General features: G+C 45.6%; 1 long non-coding RNA gene across 1 annotated transcript; it reads left to right on the plus strand.

Annotated features, from left to right (window-relative positions):
- The first annotated feature begins 950 nt into the window (after nucleotides 1-950).
- Nucleotides 951-5060, plus strand: LOC118146390 (uncharacterized). Its single transcript, XR_004732162.3, has 2 exons — nucleotides 951-1044; nucleotides 3794-5060. It is a non-coding gene; the product is annotated as an uncharacterized LOC118146390 (long non-coding RNA).
- The last annotated feature ends 1233 nt before the right edge of the window (nucleotides 5061-6293 follow it).

Genomic DNA, 6293 nt, shown 5'->3' on the forward strand with positions numbered 1-6293 from the left:
TTCCTAAAATAACGTTCTGTAAAGCCCTACCTTGTCGAGTGCAATCATTTGAAATTCCCTCGGAAAGCCTTTGTCAGTTATCAATTGTCATACTAGGCTCCTAAACAGATGGCTTTGTAAATACTGCCACATGTAAACCCATTTGCCCTACTACTAAATGGTTCCCATTGCTTTGGAAGATCTTGCTTCCGCCCTACAGTTTTTCTTTCCATTTCCTTCCTCTCTCTCTGCTTTTAATGTTTCTATCGGCAATCAGTGTGCCTATCTCTAGCAGCTGAACTTCCTGCTCATCAATTGTTTGTCATCTATGATAGACTCGGAAGCCAGAAAACCAAGTGTAGTCTCAACATGTAAACCAAGAAAACATAGGTTCCAGGAGGAGCTCTAAGGGGCTTTTCTCTGAGTAAAGGGGATAGACTGACAGGCGGTCATTTCTTCTGCTCATTCACAGGTCTATTGATTTTCATCTGGTTTTCACACCGATGAGATTTTATTGCACTAGCTCCATTTTACGGATGGGTACATGGATGCCAATGAGACAAGATGACTTGGTCAAGGCCACATGGCAGTGGGTGTCTTCCTCCATCCATGGCCCTGTCAGTTTCAGCCTGGATAAGCCAAGTGGTGGTAGTGTGGCTGGAGCAGAGCTCACCAGCACCTCTCCTGGATTTTTCTTCAGAAGAGCGGGTCTGCTGTGGCCTCTCTGGGAGGTTTACACAACTCCACGACATACCTGGATCCCTTCTGCTAATGCAGTAGGCCCCTTCATTGCCAGAAATTAGAGCTTGGCAAACAGCTGTGTTTACATTCAGAGCCCTAGTTTATTGCTGCTGGGTCCTGGAAGGGATTGTTTAAGCTTATCTTCTCTAGATAGCAACTGTGCTGAGGGTTGCACAACTCTGACCCAGATTGAAATCAGCTGCAAAACACCTCATCCTAAACACAGGCATATACTTCTCAGGAGACTCAAGCCACTGCAACTCACTGACACATTCTCTCCTCAACAGGCCAACTCCCTTCCATAATGCTGGGACCTGGGCCAAGGTAAGGCGGTAGGGCAGCAAAGGTCCCAGGGGACTCTGTTGAAGCAGGACTGTTTCCCTGAGCTGGGTGCCTGCCTCCTGTCCCACATGCCTCATTCTCTTGTCTTTCATGCAGGGAGACAGCTGGGTGAGAGGACACAGAGAAGAAAGACAGTAGGCATTATGCTGCAGAAGATTCAGGGCCGGAACAAAGGGCAGCCATTGACAGCTGCACATTTTATGCAAATCTTGAACTGTTTATGCCAGGGAACAAAACCCTGTGAAAATGGTGGAAAAGGGCCCTTTCCCTTTTAGAAATTCTGTGGTCTGGCTACTCCAGATGGTAGGAAACTAACAAAAGGCTCCAGCCTACATGGCTCTGATCTGCCCACTGTCTGGTCAGAAACCTTTAAAGGCTTTCGACAGTTGGCCCTTAAAGTCCAAACTGTCATTCAAGACTCTTTATGGACTGGCCACATCTTTAGCTCTCTCCTGGCCCAGAACCACCCTCTGGTTGCTCTCAATCTTCCTAGTCTTTTATCTGTACCCTTCCTAGTGCACTTATCACTTTCCACTATGCACAGTACTTGTTTTTCTAAGTCTTATCATTCCTGCTGGCCTAGTCTGTGAGTTCCTTAAGGGCAGGGCCTCTTCTTGTTTATCTTTGTATGTTGAAGCTTTAGTATGGTATGCATTGTGAAGTGCCCAGTAAAATTTATTGAATTAAACCAGGGAGTCTCCCACAGGGACAAATTTATCCTGAGAAAGGCAAGACATCTAAATTCCCCACTGTGCCAGGAGCAGGGAGGACACCTTCGCCCCAGCCTGCATAGAGAGTTTTTCAGATAGTAACCTCAAGGTCATGTGGTCCAACTCTTTTATTTCAGGAGATGAGGAGACCGAGATCCAAGTGCTGGGCTAGGGACAGTAGATGTTATGAGTTTCATTTATAGCTGAGAGAGCTGAGGTTCTGGTAGCAGAGGTAACTTTGTTTTTTCTTTTGAGATTTAGTCTTGTTCCCTCTCCCAGGCTGGAGTGCAGCAGTGTAATCTTGGCTCACTGCAACATCCAGCTCCTGGGTTCAAGCAATTCTCCTGCCTCAGCCTCCTGAGTAGCTGGGATTACAGGTGTGTGCCACCACACCGAGCTAATTTTTGTATTTTTAGTAGAGGTGGGATTTCACCACGTTGGCCAGGCTGGTCTTGAACTCCTGACCTCATGATCCACCCACTTCAGCTTCCCAAAGTACTGGTATTATAGACGTGAGCCCCTGCACTTAGCTGGAAGCCACTTTCCTAACATCAGGCAGGTAGAAGGTGGTGAAGCTGGGATTTAAAGCAGAAGCCCATTTTCTGTTGTGAAGGAGCCCACCCACAGCCTCAACCCCTAAATATCCTGCTGCCCTGCTGGTTTCCCAGAACAGGGCTCTGGCTGGCCAAGGCCTGGGGCTGGTTGGGCACTGAGGTAGGCAGCACCTGGCTTGGTGCATTTGGAACCCCATGGCTAGAGAAGCTGTTTATGAACTCTGCCCATCCAAGGCCTGGCAGCACAGCTAATCCAGCTGGGTCTTTTCACAGAAGGGCTGTTGGGAAGGTCCTAGAACATCACACAGAGCCTTTGTCCAGAGGGCATGGTGTTCTCCAGTGAGAAGTTTGCATTGCCTACACTGGTAGGAGGCAAGGGAAGTGGAGGCTGCCAGCCTTTTGCCAGCAGGAATCTGCTCCAAGAGGGAAAAGGGGAGGAGAGGGAGCTTGGGCCAAGAGGGACCCAAGTGGCAACTTGAGAGAGAAATGGCCTAGGCAGTATTTAGGGCAGCAGACTGGGAACCCCTTAAGGGATTGAATTGGGTTTTGTGTTGAAACAGCTCTGGCTAATAGATGACTTAGGTCCAATCTCAAGCCTGCCCTTTATTGCTTGTGAGGCCTTGGGCAATTTTTTTGACCTTTCTGAACCTTAATTTCCTCATTTGCTGTGTGAGGGGATAATAGCAGTATCTTGCTGGGTGTGATGAGGATCAGAGACAAGGAGTATGCAGGCACACAGCAGTCACTCAATAAACGAGTCCATAGACATTTTTGTAAGCATTCCTTCTGTTCCCAGATTTATGAACTGAAAAAAGGCCAGGGCTGTAGAGGACACCCAGGCAATGGTGTCGCATGACTGTCAACTGAGAAAAGGAAACGAAATTACCAGGACTAGACCCACATTTAGAGGAACTTTGGCCCAGAAACAGCTGGGGGGAATACAATCTGTTTCTAGTTAGGAAGCAGCCAATGGAAGAACTGTCAAATTCTTCTGTTGTTGCTAGTATTGCTTCATAAATGTTCTAAACTTAGCATGTATATCGGTGTGTGTGTGTGTATAGGGGTGTATGTGTGTGGTGTATGGTATGTGTATATATGTGTGTGGTACATGCTTCTCTACAGTAAGATTGTGAAAGCCTTTTCTTCCTCATCTTCAACAGTGCTCAATAATACAGGAAGGAAAGACATATTTATTTTATAAACGTTTGACCCCTTAGTATATGTTTTTTCTCTAATTCTCGCAATGGCTCTCAGACAAGGAAAGTGAGGCTCAGAGAGGCTTCTTGTTTAAGCTCAACCTGCTGTTAGTGGCAGAGGTCCACCCTGGGCTTAGATCTGCTTGACAACAGTAGGTATTGTTGACTTGACTCCTAAAAGAAGAAAGCCACAACCACAAATGCAAATACAGTCATGATTTTATTCTATGGTCTGCTGTTCAGGCAACTTTTCTTGTGGTATGTCACCCAGGTACCTGTGTTCTGTTCCGGCTCCCAGACTTGCAACTTCCTGCACAGCACGTTGTCACTCTGGTTTTATTTTTGTCAGCTCTTCCTCTGAACCAGGGCTCACCCCAGAGAAGCAGACTCAAGGGGGGCAGAAACAGCTCTGGAGTTATTGGGACTGGCCCCTGGGGTGATGCCGAAGCATCAATTCTGCCTCAGCCTGGGGCAGCTGGAGTGTCAGCCTGCACGTTCTGCCTGGGATCCAGCAGGATGGCTTTCCCTGGAGAGCTTCAGCTTCCTGCCATTCTTGGGAGGCCTCTGCAGATTGCCACAGTTCACCTCCTGTCAAATTCACAGCAAACTCAAGTGTGAGCTGCAAGTGCTGAGGGCTGCTTATGGCAGTTCATTTTCCTGAGCAACTCCACACAGACCTAGCAAATGACAGGCAGGCATCTGCCAGGCTAAAACAGGAAGCAAAACTGCATGGACAGCCTCAGACAGGCTCTTGTACAAAAAATAGAAATCTTATTAGTTCCTTTAGCCTTTCGCCGAACATTTATGGACAACCACCTACCTACAATATGCCTGATGCAGGGGCAAGGTTTTTGCCTTTCAGAAGGCCACAGTCCAGTGGGCAACTGATGTCAAAACAAAGAGCTGAGCTTGGGAGAGCAGCATGATAACAGACAGGCATATCACTGCCGGAATGGAGGAAGAGGCTCTTCACTCTGCCCTGGCCTGGGGAAAACTTCTCATAGGAAGCTTACTTTACCTAAGTCTGAAGGATCTGTTAGACATCAATAAGTAAAAATAATATCAATAGAAATTAAAGCATTGTTATTATCTTCAGATACTTGCAATATGTCAAGCATCCTACTAAGTACTTTACAAACATTATTTCATTTAATTTGAACAACAGCCCTAATTCAACAGGTACTATCTATATCCCCATTTTACAGGTGAGGAAGCTGAGGGTCAGAGAATGTGAAATAACTTGCTCAAAACTAGGAAATAGGATAGCAAGTAGTCAAACCAAGTTCTGCTAATTCCAGAGCCCAGGCTTTTGTGCTTTTTAATATGTTCAAAAATTACAATAATATGAGCAGGTATATGTCTTGTTCCCCTCCTGGCATCTCCTGCTGGCCTCTGTATATCCCATATACACCAACTGCTATGCACCAACTGCCTACTGCCTTAGAGATGTAAACAGTTACATTTGTTTTTTTTTTAATGTATTCTTCAGTGTTTATGTTAATATAAATGAATCTGAATAAATACTCTTATTCCCTCTTTCTTATCCAAAAGTGGCATATATTAACACGGATTTGTACTTAATGCAGTCTCAGAGAGCTTTCTATTAAAGTATATAGCAGTCTTCCTCATTCTTTTATATAGGTGTATAGTACTCCATTTGCTGAGCACAGGCTTTTAAACACAAGGCAACGTTCAGCTGGAAAAACACAGGTATGTTTTGCTGAACTGTCTAAATTTCACGAGGCACCAAGGAGCAAAGGGGTAATGATATAGATTTATTTTTAGAAGATTCCTTATATTAGGTTGGAAACTGCACACAGCACAGCCTGCCTAAACATGTAGCCCCGTCTCAATGCAAAGACGTGATGTACTGCCACAGTGGTGGCTGGAGAAAAGCCCTTCCATGGAACAAGTTCTGACTTATCTCTGGCCCTGTTGCCTACAGCCCTGCGGCCTCTGCTTTTTAAGATGTCTTCCCCATGATCTGCCTGTGGAAATTTTATAAAGCATCCTGTGCCTAGGATGCAGAAAGCACATGTAGTCTTAATGCGTCACCCCCGGGCTACTTCTCTGGGTGACGCATTAGGACAACATATAATAATTGTGCAAGAGCTCAAGACGCTTTACAGGTGGTACTTAAAGTATTCCCAGGCCTCTAGTATTCCCTGGGAAAGCTTGCTGTCAGGGCTGTTACTGACTCAAATGCCTTTGAAGGTGAGCTGCAGTCAACCCTCCTTTTCTCTAAGATACGGGTTCTCCGACAGAGTAACAATACCTGTGGTAATTACTCTGGTTTTTTTGGAAAGAGGCATGTTCTCTTTAAGGTTATGTGATCACAGTTGGCTGGCTTCAAAGAGGTTGTGTAGTTTCCAAAAAATCAACCCCATCAAATGCACATGGCCACCAGTCAGTGCCTTTGTGTTTGCTGAGGTCTATGGCTATGGACCTACCACACATATTCATCACAGTGAATAAAGCTGACCCAGCTTTACAGCATTGGTTCCATTCTCTTCTGGTGCCTCAATATTTGCCTCCTCTCTCCACAGAGTTCTTAAGAGAAGGTAGCTTATAAGCTAAATAATTGTACCACGCAGTCTCCTGGAAAAATTGTGGAAAATGGTTATAAGCAGAATCTCAGACCAGATCTTAGCCAACCCACAGATCATATTGAATAGATTACAGCCCCAGAATCTGGGAAACTTTTAAATTCTGTGCCCTTGGAACAGTCAAATTACTCAAGGTTGTGGCACTCATCCAGTTAGTGGCACAAC

The sequence above is a fragment of the Callithrix jacchus genome, chromosome 12, assembly GCF_049354715.1.
Source record: "Callithrix jacchus isolate 240 chromosome 12, calJac240_pri, whole genome shotgun sequence".
NCBI lineage: Eukaryota > Metazoa > Chordata > Mammalia > Primates > Cebidae > Callithrix > Callithrix jacchus.